Raw genomic sequence first — 19,659 nt, 5'->3', positions numbered from 1 at the left:
TCTGAGATCATATAATGTATTTTCCGGACTATAAGTTTTCATAGTTTGGCCAGGGTGTATATGTGATATTATTAACACATTTTGTCTACTTACGGAGTTTGTGGAGTTGTTTAGAAGTGACACAGAGGAAGAAGAATTCAATGGATTTAGTGATTTGGGGTAAAACTGATGCTTTGGTAAACTTGTTAGCATGTTCTTTATGCTATAGTTATCTGAATAACTGTTCATATGTTACGTTAACATACTGGACACTTACCACAGTCATGTAGCTGAAGGTGTTAGCGTTAGCATACGTACACCTATTCACCATGTTCTCTCATCTGTCATTATTTTAAACTGCATTTCAAGATGAAATGTCTGTTCTTGGTCTTGGATTTTATCAGAAAAATTTCCCCCCCCAAAAAAATCGACTTATATATGTTTTTGTCCGGAAAATACAGCACTGGTAATACAATCACAGTGAGTGGACGTGATTACAGCTGCCATGTTGTGAGATGTGAACCATCCACTGTTAAGCCTGAGTGGCAGTGAAATGGCCAGGGCCCCTGAGGCAAATTTTGGCCAAGGGCCCCCTGAAGGCTTAGCCCGGCACCAGCACCTGGCACCAGAAAACAACAAGGCTTGAGTGTTCAGCAGAGGAAAAACTGAAACGATTGGTGCAAACATTAAATCTTTCAAGACTTAAATAGTGTAATGTGCATAATGGAATAATCACGAGGTTATATTGTGTCGAATGCATTTTGTGTCACATTTAACCTCCAGTGATGATGCAGAAATATGAGTGACAAACAGGCTGAAAAACGTCGTCACTTTCCATGGCATACTTAGCAGTCCCCCACCAGGCCTGAGCTTTAGGCAGCACACCCCACTGTCTGACTATCTGCAGGTGGCTGTCACATTTACCCACAATCCTCTGCTCTTAGGCCTGCCACTCATCTGCTCTGCTGCTGCTGGAAAATCTCCCTCTCAACGCAGATTAGCAGAAGAAGGCCTTTAATAGATACGGATGTAAGATCTTAATGTATTGGCTTCAGAACTAATATGATTTCTGTGAAGAGTAAAGTATGACAGCGGTTAAAAAAACGTAGTAGTAGTCATAGTAGTTAGTAGTAGTAGTAGTAGGAGGAGGAGGAGTAGGAGTCATAATAGTACCAGACAAAACACATTCAAAGTGATATTTTGGCATTTATTCTAGCTTTACCATTTGAACACCTGACACGACTGGACGAGAGGAGGTCAAGCTGACGAACTGCAAAGGATTTTGAGATACCATGACTTTGCCGTGTACTTTAAACGGGTCGGCAGCTAAAACGGAAACTGGATCGTCCCAAGGACAAGATGCACACACGAGGATGCGAAGGACATTTTACTAGAGAAACCAAACAACTGCAGCAGAAAGACTGTGTCACCGGGAACAATGTCAGACGGTTCTGTTTTATTTCTATGATGGTATTTTTTTGTTTCGCTTTGCATCGTCTATGTTTTTACTTCATGTGTTTTGTTCCCTCCCTGTTGCCTTGGTGACCCTGCCATGTGACACTGGTTAAAAGTCACTGATTGCACTGCTCTCTCTATGTGTTGAATACGTCGTGTATGTGAAACGCAGATCAACAGCGAGACAAACTCGGGTCTCACGAGCCGGGAACAGAGCGTCTTGTGCTCCCTTTACTACAGTCTTCTACAATTATTTACAATTGTTGTGTGAAAAGCTCGAGTTAAACTGAAAAACAAACAGAAATCAAATCTACATTAGCTTTATAAGTATATTAACAAATGCACCAGGAAGTAGCCAGCGCCACAAAATGCTAAACATGTGATAAACAAGCCCTTATTACAGCAAACTTAAAGAAACACATTTTTTCTTCATCTGACTGGTTCCTGTTACCCACAATGCATTGTAACGACTGACTGGGCCTTCAAAATAAAATACAGGAAAACCGATCATAAGATAAGATAAGATAATCCTTTATTGTCCCACATGGGGAAATTTCATTGTTGCAACGCAGGTAGATACAGAGGTAGATACAGAAGAACAGATCACTTATAGGAAGTCTGAAAAACACTTTCAGTAGAAGATCTCCTATAAATAAATAAAAACTCCCATAGACAAAACCTCCCATTCCCCAACAAGGGATGGAGGGGGAAAATAATAAAGATAAAAATAAATAAATACATAAATACCATTGCATGTGATCACATGCAATGGTAATTGCACATGAATTGCACATGAGAGCAAAGAATTATTTTCAACCCTAAACTGAAGCACTTTGACTGAAGGGCAGAACACTGGTCCTCAGTAGAAAGTTCAGATTCCTGCTTTTAAATGTAGTGAAAGTAACGAAATGAATACAACCTCTTTGGCCTACATTAGTCTCCTGGTAGAAATCAAACCAGTACAACAGTGTCCAGATGATTACCTTTGACACCTGACCAATAGAAATGATGTTCCAAACGTTCTGAATGGAGTTCCTGGATGTCCAGACTCTTTTCCTTGGCTTGGACATGACACAACAGTTACACAGTCAATGTTCTGGCTCCGTTCTGAACTGGACACTTGAGTCCAAATGTTTGTCCAGTGCCACGTTGCACCGACCACACGACGTGCCCTTTTAAATGAACGTTAAATGAATGTGTCCCTGTCTCTGCTTCACGCTGGAGCCGGCTTTGGTGTTCTCGGTCATGCATATTAATCGCACGCCCTTTGAAGCTAAACAGTTATAGTCCACACGAGAGTAACGCAGGCGCAGTTCCTCCGTATGTGCTGTTATAGACGTGCCGAGTATTAAATAGGTCAATCCCGACTAAGCGAAGAGAGGCAGAGGAATGTGCACCATGTGTCTTGACAAAAGGTTATTCTTATTTATTTGTGAATATGGACTTGATTTTCTTCATCTGTTTTTGTCATTCAATTGTTGATTAATGTGCACTGTCCCAGTTCAAATAAACGAATAATAAATCAAATAAATAAATAGAGTCAGGGAAAGAAATATAATGTATAGGTATAGTTTTTTTTTTTTTTAATAAAATCTGTTTCTTTATTATTACTTATCATTATACTTCTAATCTGTTTCTGCACCTAATCTGTGTTGCAACAATGGAATTTCCACATTGTGGGACAAATATAGCTTATCTTATCTTATTGTGTAATGTATACATACTATAATAAATGAATAATTATTTTTGTGAAGCTGTTTTGGCTTTATTTGTTGAATATCTGATTACAAAAACTCAAGTGGACGGTTTCAGCTCATGATAACGATCAATATATTATTTTTTATTGTTTCCCTTCGTGCCTAATGACATTACTGAATCACACATCACTGTTAAAGAATAAAGCAGGAAAACATTTACATTTGAGAACAATGGCGACTTGAATGAGAATTAATATTAATCAAATACTTACAAATCACTCTAAATACTATGTGTGGGTAAAAAAGACAAGGGAAAATAACAAAAAAATATATAAAAGCTGTGGTTTTTGCATATAATGTCCTCTTTTATATTGTGTACATGGGTATTTGAGTTGACCCATGGAGCGGGCAGGAGGCAGCTGTTGTTTTGGCACTTGTCTGCATGGCACCTCTGTAGGATTAGCCTCCCAATGTAGCTCCCTCATTATCTTTCTATATTGTGCAGACTAATTACTGACGGGCTAAACCCACATGGCCCGGGTCAGCACACCCTGTAGGGTTAATTAAAACCAGTCAGGAGCGATGTGGCAACACTTTTAACAAGCACCCACCGCCAACTATCAGGGAGGATTCATGACATGTATTGACTGAAAATAATGTGCAAAATGTAGGTTGGGTGTGATCAAGGTTAAAGGTCGCCTCGCAGGGTTTCACACAATTGTTGGTTTTCACAGGAGCATTCTGAGAGCATTTCCTGTCCTTAAACCCTCATTGTCGACCAGGAAAACCTTCAAAAACCAGTGGGAAGAAGAGAAATCTGCAGGAGATCTTTCCAGAGAGAAACTCAGCCCAAAAAGGCTCTGCTCAGAGAAGGATTATTATTATTTTTAACCTTTTCTAACAGTGAAGTCTCATTGAGATCCAGACTTTCATACACAAACAATTATCAGTAATCACACTTTTAAAAAAAGTGACATTAAAGAATCTAATTCATGGCATTTTTGTACATTATCCCAAGAATGTGGTACCAAGGAGTAAAAAAGCGTTCAATTTCCCCAGCTTGAGGGCCACACTATGCACCATGGGTAATAATCCTCCAGCTGAGGTCCTGAGCCGAGATGAAGATCTGGAGGGTCTCTGAGCGCGGCTCCTGGCAGGTTGGCCAAGAGGCAATCAGAATCAGGAAAGCTTTATTGCCATGAACAGAATTCTCAAACATAGGAACATTGCTTTGGTGACTTGGTGCGACATAAAACAATGAACGATGATAAAACAATCTATATAAGGAATGAAGGATGGGTCAAATGCAGAGGAGAGTAGCATGTGCCATCATTCATGCCCATTTATGACACAATGTTCTAAATGTTCTAACAAATGATTGGTCACAGTAAATCAATCTAAGGAAAAGGGAAATGTATTGTATGTGATTAAGTTAGTTACATTAATTCAATTATGAATTCAACTGAATGAGTTTGTTCATCGAGAGCGCCCACGATCCCATCAGCGAAAGCTCACGACCACTTCTGTTGTGACGAGGTCATCTTTAACGATTTAACCGCTTCCTGCGGAGAGCATCTGTAGAGGAAGAGGGGAGGAGGAGAGGAGGAGGAGAGGAGGAGGAGAGGAGGAGGGGGAGAGGAGGAGGAGAGGAGGAAGAGAGGAGGAAGAGAGGAGGAGGAGAGGAGGAAGAGAGGAGGAGGAGAGGAGGAGGAGAGGAGGAGGAGAGGAGGAAGAGAGGAGGAAGAGAGGAGGAGGAGAGGAGGAAGAGAGGAGGGGGAGAGGAGGAGGAGAGGAGGAAGAGAGGAGGAAGAGAGGAGGAGGAGAGGAGGAAGAGAGGAGGAGGAGAGGAGGAGGAGAGGAGGAGGAGAGGAGGAGGGGGAGAGGAGGAGGAGAGGAGGAAGAGAGGAGGAAGAGAGGAGGAGAGGAGGAAGAGAGGAGGGGGAGAGGAGGAGGAGAGGAGGAGGAGAGGAGGAGGAGAGGAGGAGGGGGAGAGGAGGAGGAGAGGAGGAGGAGAGGAGGAAGAGAGGAGGGGGAGAGGAGGAGGAGAGGAGGAAGAGAGGAGGAAGAGAGGAGGAAGAGAGGAGGAGGAGAGGAGGAAGAGAGGAGGGGGAGAGGAGGGGGAGAGGAGGAGGAGGAGAGGAGGGGGAGAGGAGGGAGAGAGGAGTAAGAGAGGAGGAGGAGAGGAGGAAGAGAAGAGGAAGAGAGGAGGAAGAGAGGAGGAGGAGAGGAGAGGGAGAGGAGGAGGAGAGGAGGAAGAGAGGAGGAGGAGAGGAGAGGGAGAGGAGGAGGAGAGGAGGAAGAGAGGAGGAGGAGAGGAGGAAGAGAAGAGGAAGAGAGGAGGAAGAGAGGAGGAGGAGATGGGATGAACAGAAGAGGAGAGAGGGATGAACATTAGCACGTAAATGACCAGTTTGTGCAGCCTTCTGTTACTAAATATGAAAGAAGAATAGATATTGTTCTACGGGAGGTCGTCCATAGATTTATTAAGTATTGGGGTTTTTTGTGTGTTATAACTTATAACATCCATTTGTTTGTTCATGTGTATTTCAAACTACGAATGGCGACCAAACTAAACTAAATTCAAACTATTTTGCTTGGTTGACATGAATTTGAATAAGCAGAATAATGTGGACATGTTCTCTTGAATTACTCACTTACTAATTCACTTACTTAAATGTCATTCCATTTGGCTTGCCCCCCACAATGGTCATAAATGTTGTATTATTGGACAATACTTAAAGACTTTATGTGCTTTATCACACAGTTACAGTGATTCTTGTACATACACTCTGCAGTACAGTATATAAAGTTAACAAACTCTCTTTTCCATTATCGTGTTGTACGGCCACAGCCTTTATAGACTGACCACACTACGACTTACCAGCACAAGAGCCGTGTTTATTGTGACAGATTTGACCCAAGCAAAGGGGAACAAAACATGTCAGCATTGGACATCCTGACCGTTCAAATTCCATCTAAAGCATTGTGTCTTTGGTAATAGTATTTTTCATCTTTACCTTTCGTGAAAATCAAAGTGTACTATTTGCTTTGCAGTCGTGACGGTCGTTCTGTTCGTCAAAGGGACTTAACTGAGCACTGGACGGTGATATGAGTGTAAACAGTGGCAAATACTGGAGTTTTTATGTTACGTATTTCATGTTGCGTTCGCTGTCTTGGCAGGTGCTTCGACATGAGCAGAGTCGACTGATTTATGGCACCGGATGTTCGACGGTGTCTTAAATGCCGCTGTCTTCTGTCAAACGAATGGTTTTCAATGTCTTATCGAAAGTGTAGCAATTATGTACAATGTATAACGAGATGTGACATTTCAGCGTGTGGACCTGATGAAACTGACTGAAAATATCATGTCAATAAAATGAATAAATATCATAAAACTGTGGCCTTTGCTGCAAACGGTAATGACCAAAAGAATGACATTATAAACTCCACAGTTGACATTGACAGAAGAGTTAAAGGGAGTTGCAAAACTGCAGGTGTTTTTTTTTTGTTGAACTGTAGTTTTATTGTAGTAAAATATGTGACTGAACGTGGCCAATCCAGTTACATGTCTACCCGGAGACATTTTGAGTTATTCACAGATTCTGAAAGTGTGAATTCAAAGCTTTCCAATGATGTCTCACTCATGTAGATCTGATAATATTTGAGTAAGTTGTGGTCATTTGAATGTAAACAACTCTCAAACCCATTCACTGAGAAAATGGCTTCCAAAGTTTCTCACCGGAGTGAGCCCAGAGTCACAGGGGCGGGGCTCATTTGCATCTCATTGGGATAAGCCCTCCCCCTGTCACACTGACACCACCTCCCCCTACAGCTGTCACTGAAGACTCAAGAGGAGTGTTGTTATTGATGGTAACTGGACTTGAATCAGAATTAGAAGTTACTATATTAAAATGGAAATACTTGGATTACAAAAGGCCCTGAATAGAATCAAAGAATCAGAATGAGAATAAGGTTCATTGCATTTGTCGGTAAACATAATTCACAGGTGATTCAGTGCACCAACAATGGTGCACTGAATGATTCAACACAAACAACAAAAGATAAGATAAGATAGCCTTTAATGTTACAACGCAGTAGATACAGGGGGAAAGGACAGATAATTTATAGGAAGTTTAAAAAACACCCTCAATAGAAGAACTCTTATAAACAGATGCCAGGGCCAGGTATACGAACTGCAACATATGAGATAATAGACATCATAGGTACACCATCAGAGTCCAATTACGTCCGCAGCCTCTTTTGCACATTCGTCTTCTGTGCTGTGACTCTCGGCGCTGGGCATGTGATGTCTTTTGCCTCGTCAGCACAGAAAGGCCTGATTTTTTTCATGCAGGTAGGTCTGCCTGTCAATGTTCAATCCAGGTGGGACCAGGACATGGAGATTGTCAACCGGAGGCAGAACAGCTGTAGTGCGTAGTAGCTGAAAATCCACTGGTTCACAGGTGACTGTCAGGAGAGCTGTTTTCCACTACCTGATGACAAGGGCGACAATGTAAAAAAAAATTAGAACAGAAGAAAAATATCTGCACTGAAGTTTTGCCAGGCTAATGTTTACACATTACAGTAGTCAAATAACATAAACTAACCTCAGCGATGTCTTCCAAAGTGTCAACCCTGGTCTTCATGTATGCTTGCTTGATAAGTCCAAAGCCACAATCAGGGGAGAATTTCGTGTGGCCAGCAATGAGGAAGTGGATGTCCATTGTGTGGTGAAGCTTGTGTCCAACACGCCAGGCAGCATACCACAACATGAAATTGTTTTTGTTTTGGCCACTGCAGTTGTCACAATGAAGATCCACGTATTTTTCTCCAACCCCGAAGTTGTTGAAGAAATGATGCATGTAGCTTATGACTTCATTGCTTCGCTTACTTGACGACATGCCTTCGTCAATCAGGAAATTGACCTGCTTCTGCATCCCTTCACAGGAGACACCAAAAAGGCCACATTTTCGTGGAGTCAGGAAATACATTGGCCCCGGCTGCAGAGGGTTTGAGGGAAAGTGTATCTGTAGTTGACAGAGAGAGAGAAAGGAGATTAGATTAATACATATGACATTTGATTAAGACGTATATGTCTCTATAATTGCTATTCTGCATTTGCACTATTAGTAGTACCTGCTGTGCAAAGTCGAAGCTGTAATGCATCCTGATGTCTTTGCTTGCTGGCGGTGAGGGTCCGAAAGACAGCACATTAGATTCTGTTGTCAGTCTGCAGGCAGCAATCAAAGTGTTGTAAAAAGTCCTCTCACTTTGCACAAGGGCAAGATTCAATAATTTAAGCAAACTGAAAATAAATGCATATTATGCATTTATTTTCAGTTTGCTTAAATTATTGAATGTGTTCTTATGTGGACATTTACAGATCACAAATGTTGAATGTGAAATGATTTTTGTATTACTCTTGATGATGTATTAGTTAGTTAGTTTGTTTGTTTGTTAGTTTATTGTTAATTGTTAATTTACTTAATACCTGCATCATTTTGACTGTATAATTCTGGATTCTTTATCAGCCACATATGAGCAATATTTAAGGCAATCTTCATGCAAACACTTGGACTTCTGTCAGAGAAAACATTGTAAATGCAACTAGAGAATATTGCCCTGAAGTAGCAGCAGAAACAATTGTAGCAAAAGGAACCGTATGAATCTGTGACATGGTCCAAGTGGAATGTTTCATGTTTTAAATGTTGCATTATTGTATCAGTAATTAGAGAAAGGATAACCACACGTGCACAATAAGAGCGTTGTGTTATATTCTTGTCAGTACTGAGCTGTATCAAGTAACTGTATTTCAAATACCATCAAATGAAAGAGTAATATTTAGTCAGAATTGGTATTCTGGAGGATATGTATGTCCATTGTTAATTTATGTGTCTTTTTGCATATGTTTCCCAATGTTGTGAGCAAATAAACTAAACCAGGACTAAACCAGGACTAAATCAGGACTAAATCAGGACTAAATCAGGACTAAACCAGGACTAAACCAGGACTAAATCAGGACTAAACCAGGACTAAACCAGGACTAAATCAGGACTAAACCAGGACTAAACCAGGACTAAATCAGGACTAAACCAGGACTAAATCAGGACTAAACCAGGACTAAATCAGGACTAAATCAGGACTAAATCAGGTCTAAACCAGGACAAAATCAGGACTAAACCAGGACTAAACCAGGACTAAATCAGGACTAAACCAGGACTAAATCAGGACTAAACCAGGACTAAACCAGGACTAAATCAGGACTAAACCAGGACTAAATCAGGACTAAACCAGGACTAAATCAGGACTAAATCAGGACTAAACCAGGACTAAATCAGGACTAAACCAGGACTAAATCAGGACTAAACCAGGACTAAACCAGGACTAAATCAGGACTAAACCAGGACTAAACCAGGACTAAACCAGGACTAAATCAGGACTAAACCAGGACTAAACCAGGACTAAATCAGGACTAAACCAGGACTAAACCAGGACTAAATCAGGACTAAACCAGGACTAAACCAGGACTAAATCAGGACTAAATCAGGACTAAACCAGGACTAAATCAGGACTAAACCAGGACTAAATCAGGACTAAATCAGGACTAAACCAGGACTAAATCAGGACTAAACCAGGACTAAACCAGGACTAAATCCGGACTAAACCAGGACTAAACCAGGACTAAATCAGGACTAAACCAGGACTAAACCAGGACTAAATCAGGACTAAACCAGGACTAAACCAGAACTAAACCAGGACTAAACCAGGACTAAACCAGGACGATTCAGGATTTTTTTTAAGCCAGTTTAATATCAGTCAATTCAATTCACAAACGTATTCTTATACTTACATTCTGCGGTACAGCAAATAAATGACCAAACATTTCATAGTTGGACATCATGACAGTGAAAAGATGCGCGAGCGTGGATTTTAAGAAAGTAACTGCATCCTGAATACCACCAAACTAAAGAGTACCCGCACCAGAACACATGTACTCAAGTATATATTGTATTAGTGTATTTTTGGCACTCGCACTGTCTTTCTCCCACATTCTGTCTCCAAGCTACATGTGTGTTCTAGTGTGCTGGCCAACACTTCCTGTTTGTGTGTTTCTCTGCTGAGCCCATGTGATCGGGCCGATGACTCACGCTCGCTCCGCCGGCCAAGCGCCCTGTCCCGGAGCCATTTGGAGCCTGGACGTCTAAACTGGCCCGCGCACAGCCGCTGCCCGCTGAGTGCCCGCCGAGTGGCCGCCTCTCCGCTCGTCGGTGACAGCCGGCACAGCTTCTGCATCCGCGCTGATTGCTTTATGCCACCTCGTGATTATCGCTTATTGCCTATTTATACGGAGCTAGCGGCCGGAGCCAGACGCGAGGCACGCTGCGATGCATAACTGCTGCGATGCATAACTTAGCGGCGGACAGTGCGGCGCGATCATCTGGAAGAGAGGCACGGGCAATTGGGTAAAACAAGACACACATTACAGATGAGTTGACTTCGGGCCTCAGCCTCCCGAGCCAATAAACCGTGTTAGCGTAAGAGTTCAATAGATCGTGTGCTGGGAGTTGGCTTGAATAATGGAGCCACATGCACATTACAGACCCACAAACAAGCGTATGAATGCAAAAATGCCTCGCGGGGTCTAATCCAATCACGGGCGCATAAATGTATTGTGTGCGTCGCGTTAAACACCTGCACAATGTGTCCGTCGTTCCTCCAAAGATCATATCAGACGAGTAACCGCTGGACACCGGTGGTCTCATATCGATGTCGTATGTTTCCGTTAAAACCCCGCCCATCGGGACAAGATCGATTGTAGCTCAGGAGAGTAGAAAATCGAGCCGGTCAAAACGTGTCTTTCAGATGGAAGTTGAAATATCTTGATTTCTAAAACCGTGACGAAACCTTTTCTAGCGTGTAATTTGGGGCATACTTCAAAGACCCTTCATTTGACCAATGATTCAAAGCTTCAAAATGACTCGACACAACCAGCTACAGAGCCAGTTCTAGATCTGGTCCGGACATAGCTGAGGGTTTAGCCAATTGTGCACGTGTCAGTTTGAAAAAAAGAGGGAGAAGGTGCCACTTCACAGAAAGGCTCCGACAGGTCCAGAAATGCAATGTTGCTCTTGTTGCTTGTCATCCGCGGTGTCGCCATGGCAAAGTAAAACGACTATAGCCTAAGTACAGCTGTCTTTTGGTTAGGAAATCATTTGTAATTAAACGCCATTAAGTGACTTATAGCACAGAGCAGTTCAATAATCCCTATGTACGGGTCTAATAATGGTAATGTATATAATGTAACTGAAACGCCAAGATTTAAATATATCCCTGGATCATGTGTGATTCATGAACATGTTTCCAAAGCCTCTTGTGCAAACGGGTCTGTTCAAGACTCCACTGAGCATGCCCAGAGCCTGCACAGTATCATTGTCCTATTGGCACTAGATTTGAGGGATTTCCAGCAGTTGATCTATAGAAACAGGCTGAACCGTATGGATTTTGGTTGGATCAGATAGTGCTTTGTATGACATTAGTGGAGGAGATTTAGTAGCTTATGGAACAAGTTTTGAGTCTTTTAAACTTTTTTTTGTTTTATTTACAAAATATGTTGACAATTGGCCAGATGTGTAACGTGGGTTGTAATGAATTGAATAAAATGCAATTAAAATGGCAGATTAAAATATAAATATTGAATTAAAATCAGAATGAGAGCAACTGAATTATCAAATAAAGACAGTGAAGTGCACAGTAAAAGCCTTTACGCCCGACTCCAGGAGAGTCGTGCCCTTAAGATCCTGCTCACAACACAGGACAAACCCCACAAGCACACACCCCACCAGCCCCCAGCCCAAGCACACTCCCCACAAGCCCCCAGCGCAAGCACACACCCCACGAGCCCCCAGCCCGAGCACACACCCCACCAGCCCCCAGCCCAAGCACACACCCCACCAGCCCCCAGCCCAAGCACACTCCCCATGAGCCCCCAGCCAAAAGCCAACACCACAGATCAAATTCAACACTTAGAGCGGAGGCAGAGTTTTCTCAGAGTATCTGACCTCGTGGTGTTCTCTCCGGGGGCTCCTGAGGTCTGGTATGTGATCTTTTGCTGTTCTCTGTTCATTAGTGCGGCTGCCTCTGGTTCTCTCAGTCTCCCACATGTTTGTTTGTCCCTCTTTTGATTATGGTATTGTTTTTGGAATATTTGCTTACTGTGGTGTCATTCAGTACATTTACAAGCACATAGTGTTACACTGGCCTGTGGAGAGAGAGGGCCTACGCTGAGGAGCTGATTACACCCTCTTTCTCCTTTTCTGATACCTTAAAGTGACCCTGGTTATGCGATAGTATTTTAAAATGTAAACTCCAGTTGCTGATTCATCACAATAGCACTAAAGCGATTTGAGAGTGTGCACATATAAACCCTACACGCATACAGACATCTAGATTGGACTGCTTTTGAGTTGTTTGACAAGTTCTCTGGAGAAATCACACAGTAGTAATCAGAAAACCGATTGCCTCTGGAAGAGCATCTGCTTTAACAAATCTGACAGATATAATGGGCCACTAGAGCTGGGAAACCTAATGAATCCTCATGTCCATTGTTTGGCCTTGATGGTTTGTGAAAGCTTCTATTAGTTGGATTGAAAACACTTTTGATAAAACTTTCTTGGAGATGGAGCAGATCCTGCATCATTCCATGGCTATAAAATGCTAAAACCATTCTTCGAAAACATTATCTGTTTCTATAAATGTTTCATGCTTTTTTTTTTTTTTTAAATCCCCGGCCTAATTACACACCCAGTTTGACAATATATTTTTTCACAATCAGGGTAAGGTTAGGGCTTCGGGACAGGTTTGCTAACTACGTCTTGTCAGAACTACAGGAATTTGATACCAAACTGTGGCATATTATTGCCAACAATTCCATGGAGACAAGCAGGTGGAGGCCCGGGCCAAGTAAGAGTCAGGTTTGTGGAGAAGCGAGCCCTCTCAGAGCAAGGCTGCATGTGTTGCTTTGTTTTACAGCGCGATAAAAGCATCCAAAAAGAAAAAAAGGTGCATTATGTATGCAAGTTCCACGCTTGGGCTCTGAAGATGATGGGTTATAGAATCTGTATTGTATGAGATTAGCATCATGCAGGTCACAGCCAGTGGAAGGATGGAAGCGAAGGAAGCGAAGGAACAGAGAGTGCTTTTAAAATTCAGCTGCATTACGTTTGATCCGTTTTCAAACAGCACAAAACCCTCCGCAGTCACATCGGATGCAGAGGAGCGGTATAGGATTTGCAAAGCTGTCTTATAACACGTCAACACACGCAGCATACGTAACATGTCCCTGACTCATTCCCCAATTTTAGCATCTGGCTTTCTGTGTATAACTCTTTTGGCAGCTCCGTGTTTGTTCTTCGGGGTGTCATGGGAGTCTGCAACCATAAAAGCTTTCAGCCCGACGCCTTTACGGAGAGAAAATCCCTGGTGCGATTGTCAGGAAATTGAATCAGAGCCCACATTTGCGCGTCGGTATTGAAACGTTTCTAAGCAGAGCACATTTGGAGCGTCGTTTGGGATGCAAAGACTCCATAGAAGCGGTTCTCGGAGGGGAACTATTTACGACTTCAATGGAAAGTGTTGCGTCAATGTGCGGCTGTTTTATGTAAGCAGAGAAAGAACAAACGCATTCATCACGTAAGCCCGAAGAACATGAAAGAGAAACACTGCCAATGTGATTATGAAATGTGGCTTTGTGTTCACGGGGCAGAAATTGGGTTGCGACCCCCGAACTGATGGACAGTAAAAGTGTTGGATCGTGCTTGAGAAAAACAAGACCCATTATTGGGTATTTAAAGGTTGCACTGTGTAACTTTTCTGATTGTCGGAGTTGTAGGAAATAGTGTAGTATGAATGTAGCTATTTTGAATTGTTTAAATTGTTCGAGGTTGTTTTAATGTCAAAAAAAGCTTGAAAAACCAAATTCGCCCGGTAATGTTTGTCTTCATGGTGATAGAAAAACAATGCTATGCTGTGCAATATTTCTTGCAAAATGTTTTGTAAGTAAATAGACTAATACTTTCTTATGTATTTTACTGAATACTTGCTCAGCTATCTTCAAAATGTGACTTTTATATTCAATTTGGACATATTTTTATGATTTTGTATCCATGTTTTAAGGCTTTTCCCTCACTATTAGCGTAACAGTGTAACAGTATTACGATTGATTTGTACACATTTAAGTCATTCCGTATCATCCTGCATTTGAGTGTTCAGAAAATGTGCGTTTTCACCTACCCCCTATCCCCACCCACAGCTTTGTACGGCATGTGCTTGTAATTCCTCACAATATTAGAACTCTGGGTCATGCATTTAATTGGTTTTATAATATTAAACAGTAATTTAACCATGAGGGGGCGGGGCATCTGCAGTTTGGAACAGGAAGTCAACGGATCTGTTTCTTTGACTAAAATGGCACATTTACAAAGGGCTTTTCTGACCGCTCTGCCGATAATGTTTACGCCGGGAGCAGGAGTCCAACCGCCGACCATTTTAGATCAATATCACAGTCAACAAAGAATAAAATGTAGTTTGATTCTAAATACCCAAATGAAAAGACTTCTTCACGTCGCTTTATGTTGATGAAGATCTTCCCTGACAAACAATGGAGTGACCGTGTTGCTTCACTCTTCTCTTCTTGTTTTGTTGCCAGTTTAATTTACTTAACTATTCCATTGTCGTCGGTCGCATTCATCTTGTGCTCTGTCAGAAACGGACAGGCCGTGTTATGTTGATTGATGAAATGAAAGTGCTTTTTTTTTTTTTTTTTTTGATGTCTCTGCAAGCTTCAGACTGACGGATACTTTCTAATGTGTTTTTATGCAAACCATTTTCCTCACAAAAACTCCATTGTTCTGCTTTAACCGGACAAATTGCTGAAGCTTTTGTAAATGCAAGATTTATTGTCTGGGCACCATTATGATGTTTGAAAAGTTTTTAAGCCCAATAGAAAACAGCGACGGGAAAAGTCTCTATTGTCACCTTCAAATCCACATATTCATCGTTCTTTCTTCCCTTTAATTTCTTCTCCCACGTTATTATTCAGCAGACAGTCAGACACTTTTTTGGGTCACACAGAAGTCAACACGCACATTTGCCTCGTCCGTGCAGAGCCACAGAGGTCGCACGAGCAATTTTCTCGGTTTCAAACAAATTAAAAAGTCAGTTCTGCAGCGCTCGCACGTCTCAAATGAATGTCAGTGTAAAATGTTACGGATGTAATTAAGACTTTCTGCGAACGGCACTTTCTTCGACTTTGGTGCCAGTATTTTCCCGAAACGTCTTTTAAACTTTCGAACTTAGCCACTTGAAAATGTGACACGGTTCTATACGTATCAATCTCTCGCTGGAAAAGAAGACGAGAAAAGGTGGAGCATTCAGACAAACGCTTGCTGATTGGACGCAACAGCGGGACAAGCCGAGGAATGAAGCCTTTGTTGAAGTCAGTTTAGAGAAAAGTATTGTCGTCTTTCCCATCCACGAATGCACAAAGCGCTTCCCTCAAAAACGACATGTATTTCAGCTAAAACAGGCTGAAGTTGCGTGTTTATGTTGGTTCTTTGGGTGCTCTTGGCTAAAACACAATGTCCTGTGATTGATCCAAACTCTGTCCCACAAGCTTGACAAGATGGATTCTTTTGGAGTTTGTGAGCTCACAGTTATCACCAGAAGTCTTGTCCTGCAAAGCACTTGAGTCAAATCCAATGCTGGCCAAAGACATTCTCCCAAGGGAACTAAACCAGCTAAGTGACGCCAAAAAACATGCAAGACGTACCAGTAGATGAGGGCATTCACTTTATTTAGCATAAATACTGATAATTTTGATTTGATTTGGAAAAAAACAGCAGAGGGAAGTGCTTACAGTGAGATGTCTGTGGCTTCGATGTTGTAGCGCTCTGTCCAATCAGCCTGAAGCAGTGATACTTCTGTGAGGTGGTTCTAATGGGACTGACCCAGGACTGTAACTACTGTAACTATCACATGTTACAATCCATAAGCATTAATTATGGTATTAATTGTTGCTTTAGGTAATTGTGCCAAAAATATAATTCAAAGGAGCGTTTGTGTTTCAGATATTGTTATTTACCGTACTTTTCGGACTTTAAGCCGCTACTTTTTCCCACGCTTTGAACCCTGCGGTAATTACAACGGTGCGTCCAATTTATAGATTTTACTGTCTAAAGGCCACCGGGGGGCACTCTAGCAGGAAGCACAAGCGTTTGACACACTGTAGAAGAAGACGTCAGTGGACAGTGGTCACTGTCCAAGGACAGGTCGGGTTATCTATATTTTAAGTTTCAAAACGCTGTGAGTTTTATTACAATCAGACTTATTCCCGCAGAAATGAGTCTAATGAGGAAGTGAATCTAGATGCGGCTAAACGCAAAGACTCATGTGGAGCGCGGACATGTGATATACAGCGGCTTGCGTGCATTGAAATAAGACATTCTTGGCCAGTCCTGACCCCTGCATCACGACCATGGACCATATTTCAGAGTAAATATCTCATGTTACAACGTCACACTCACTCGATAAGTACGAGCTCAGGAGCAGATGAACCAGATGTGAAGACACAGACACATGTAAATCAGCTCACACACAGTCATCAAGGACAGAGGGGACAGTAGAGACAGAGGGGACAGTAGAGACAGAGGGGACAGTAGAGACAGCTGTGATGTATTTGTTAAGCGTCAAAAAGTTTGTTTTATTAAAATCCAACTCATTTTTACTGAGAAATTTATATAATTAGTCCCCATCTTACAACGTGGGCACCAGCGGCTTATTAACCGGTGCTATTATTCAGGAGATGCCCAAAAATGACAGTAAGTATAAAACCAAACGTATAATAATCTTGCTCTATCTTGTCTTGTCAATGGTAGCTGTACTGCACTGTATGTTGACTTGATTATACATGTACAATGGGTTCAGTGTCTTCAGGGTTTAATTTACCCAGACTATATGAGCTCATCCAGGAGTTGATTATAACATGTAACCTCATCCCGGAGGGCAAACGGCGAGGGTCATTCTCAGAGACACCTTGTTTAAAAAAAAGCTACCTGAGACATTTTAATTAAGCTTGTGATGGCAAATTTATCAGTCTGGGAGAGAAGCAGTGAGGATTGATTAATTAGGCGGCCTATAGCGGGTGCAGTAAAGGCCTGTTCCAAGTCAAAGGAGACATGTTGGTGGTGTTATAAAAAGAGTTAAGGGAGGGACTGACGTCGTGTGGATCCATACATCATTCTGTGACATCATGACCAATTACAACAGGAAAAGAGGTGGAGGACCTTTTCAGGGAGAGAGACACAAACTCCCCCCAAAATTGAATTTCCCCTAAATAAATGTAATTCGGACAAAAAAGACAAAACAAATGTATAGGGTTATTGAAAGTCCTATGATGCTGAATCAACTTTTGAGCTTTTTGACTTGTAATGTTCTTTCCTCTTCAATAAAAACACATCTGAATATATATTTTTTTAATATTCTATCCCTCGTTGAAGCTGGGGCGGATTGAACTTTGTAACATACTTCAAGAAGTGCAGAGGCAAAACCCAAGTACTTCTTCCTGAGCGTATTGTTACTTGTCATACAATAAATATAGGCACGCCACATGACATGAATCAGTCAATTGATCAGAAGCAAGTTTATATATTATAATTAAAGCAGATAGAGAGAGAAGGCCCAGGAGTAAAACATCTAATCGTTTTAAATTACTTTAGATAACATACAAACCTTAACACTTTAAACTATTTCAAATCCTAATCACCAAATTATGTCAAATGGATGGGAAACAGCGATAAGCCGGTCTCAGGCGAGTTTCAGTAATTCACACAGAATAATGAGACAAACATGTCAAGTTCACTGTGTTAAATGCAATTTGGACAGTGTTTAAAAGCTGGGCACACCGCGGCTCCACGGACCCAGAGTCCCTCAAGCAATTTACAGTGATGAACCTTGACAGTGCCCGGAGTAACAGAGAGGAGAGAGCTTTACCCGACTTTAAACGTGTGAGAAAAGGCTCTACCTGCAGTAAAGCGGTTTAATTAACAGAATTTGTCCTTGTGGGTGATTGTGGATTTACTATGGTTTGTAGCAACGGCAAATACAATGATTCTCAACTGTTTTTACATCTAAATTTTGTCTAATGTGTTTAAATTCTCTCTTCTGTTGATATTGCAAGCACTGGACTGGGAGGACATGTTTAATTTATACGATCCCGGTTTACACTTTTGACCACAACGGATACTATTACCAGCGCGTGATCCGAATCTGACCCAGTTCAAGGTCTGGAGCTCGAGCTCGGCCCACCTGCGGACCACGGAGACGTCACGGCGAATTACAGAGTTCAACAGGTGATTCAAAAGTCATTCAAAGTGTTTTTACTGAATGCAGATGGATCCATGTTGGCACGTTTGAGTAAATCTAAGACATCGACATCTTTAGAGCAGCTTTACGAGTGTCTTTGTGTTCACGATGTATTGTGAAGTGGCAAAAGTCCTCACGTCTTTAAAACAGGAAGAAACCCATGAGCTGAAGGTTACAGGAAATCTAATTTGTAATCATTCTATATGCAACAAGACTAAAACTTGATAGAGAGTTTGGAAAATGATGTTTTGCCAACTAACTAAGCGTCTTCTTCAGGGCCTTGACTGGTGACTTTGACTCCATCAGAAAAGATTTAAGGACACATTATTATGCAAAATTCCCTCATCATCATGTTTCATTTTTCCTTTGTAGGAGCCCGTCTTCTCTACTCATTTTCTATCTACACTCATCTCTTTTTAAGTAAGTTTTATGATGAATGATATGTATGTTTTTATCAGGTTGTATTGTGATTTGAATGCACCTTTTACTGCACTTTGAATGACTTTTTGTATGAATTGTGCCCGACGAATAAACTTGCCTTACCTTCTCTGAGCCTCACAAAAACACTTGATGGATGTTTTGTGTTGATGGGGGAAACCGGAGAGCACCCAGACTCGTGGAGAAACATGCAAACTCCACGCATTATTTTAAGTTCTAAAACGTGAGATGCCAAAGCAAAGGCATGTTCTTCCAATCCAACTTTATTTGTGTAGCACATTTTATCAACACATGATCTCTCTGGGTGGAGTCTGCATGTTCTCCCCGTGTTACCGTGGGTTCTCTCCGGGTTCTCCGGCTCCTCCCACCGTCCAAACACATGCAGTTGTTAGTTAAAATTGGCAACTCTAAATTGGCCCTAGTGAATGAATGCGAGAGTGAATAATTGTCTGTAATGTCTATGTCTCTGTGTTGGCCACTGTCCAGGATGTACCCTGCCTAAGGCCCAAAGTCACTGGGATAGGCTCCAGTCACCCGCGACCCCGAAAGGAACAAGCGGTAGAAAATGAATGAATGAATCAATAATAAGGATTCTCATGCCGGGTTAAATGCCAGTGAGTAAAAGTGTGTTTTTAAATTGGTCTTAAAGGCATCCGCTGAAGGTGCAGTCTTT

This window comes from Eucyclogobius newberryi, unplaced genomic scaffold (assembly GCF_026437365.1).
Source record: "Eucyclogobius newberryi isolate DKJ021-1_F unplaced genomic scaffold, fEucNew1.0.hap1 SCAF_15, whole genome shotgun sequence".
NCBI classification, from domain to species: domain Eukaryota; kingdom Metazoa; phylum Chordata; class Actinopteri; order Gobiiformes; family Gobiidae; genus Eucyclogobius; species Eucyclogobius newberryi.
This window is presented reverse-complemented; position numbering follows the sequence as displayed.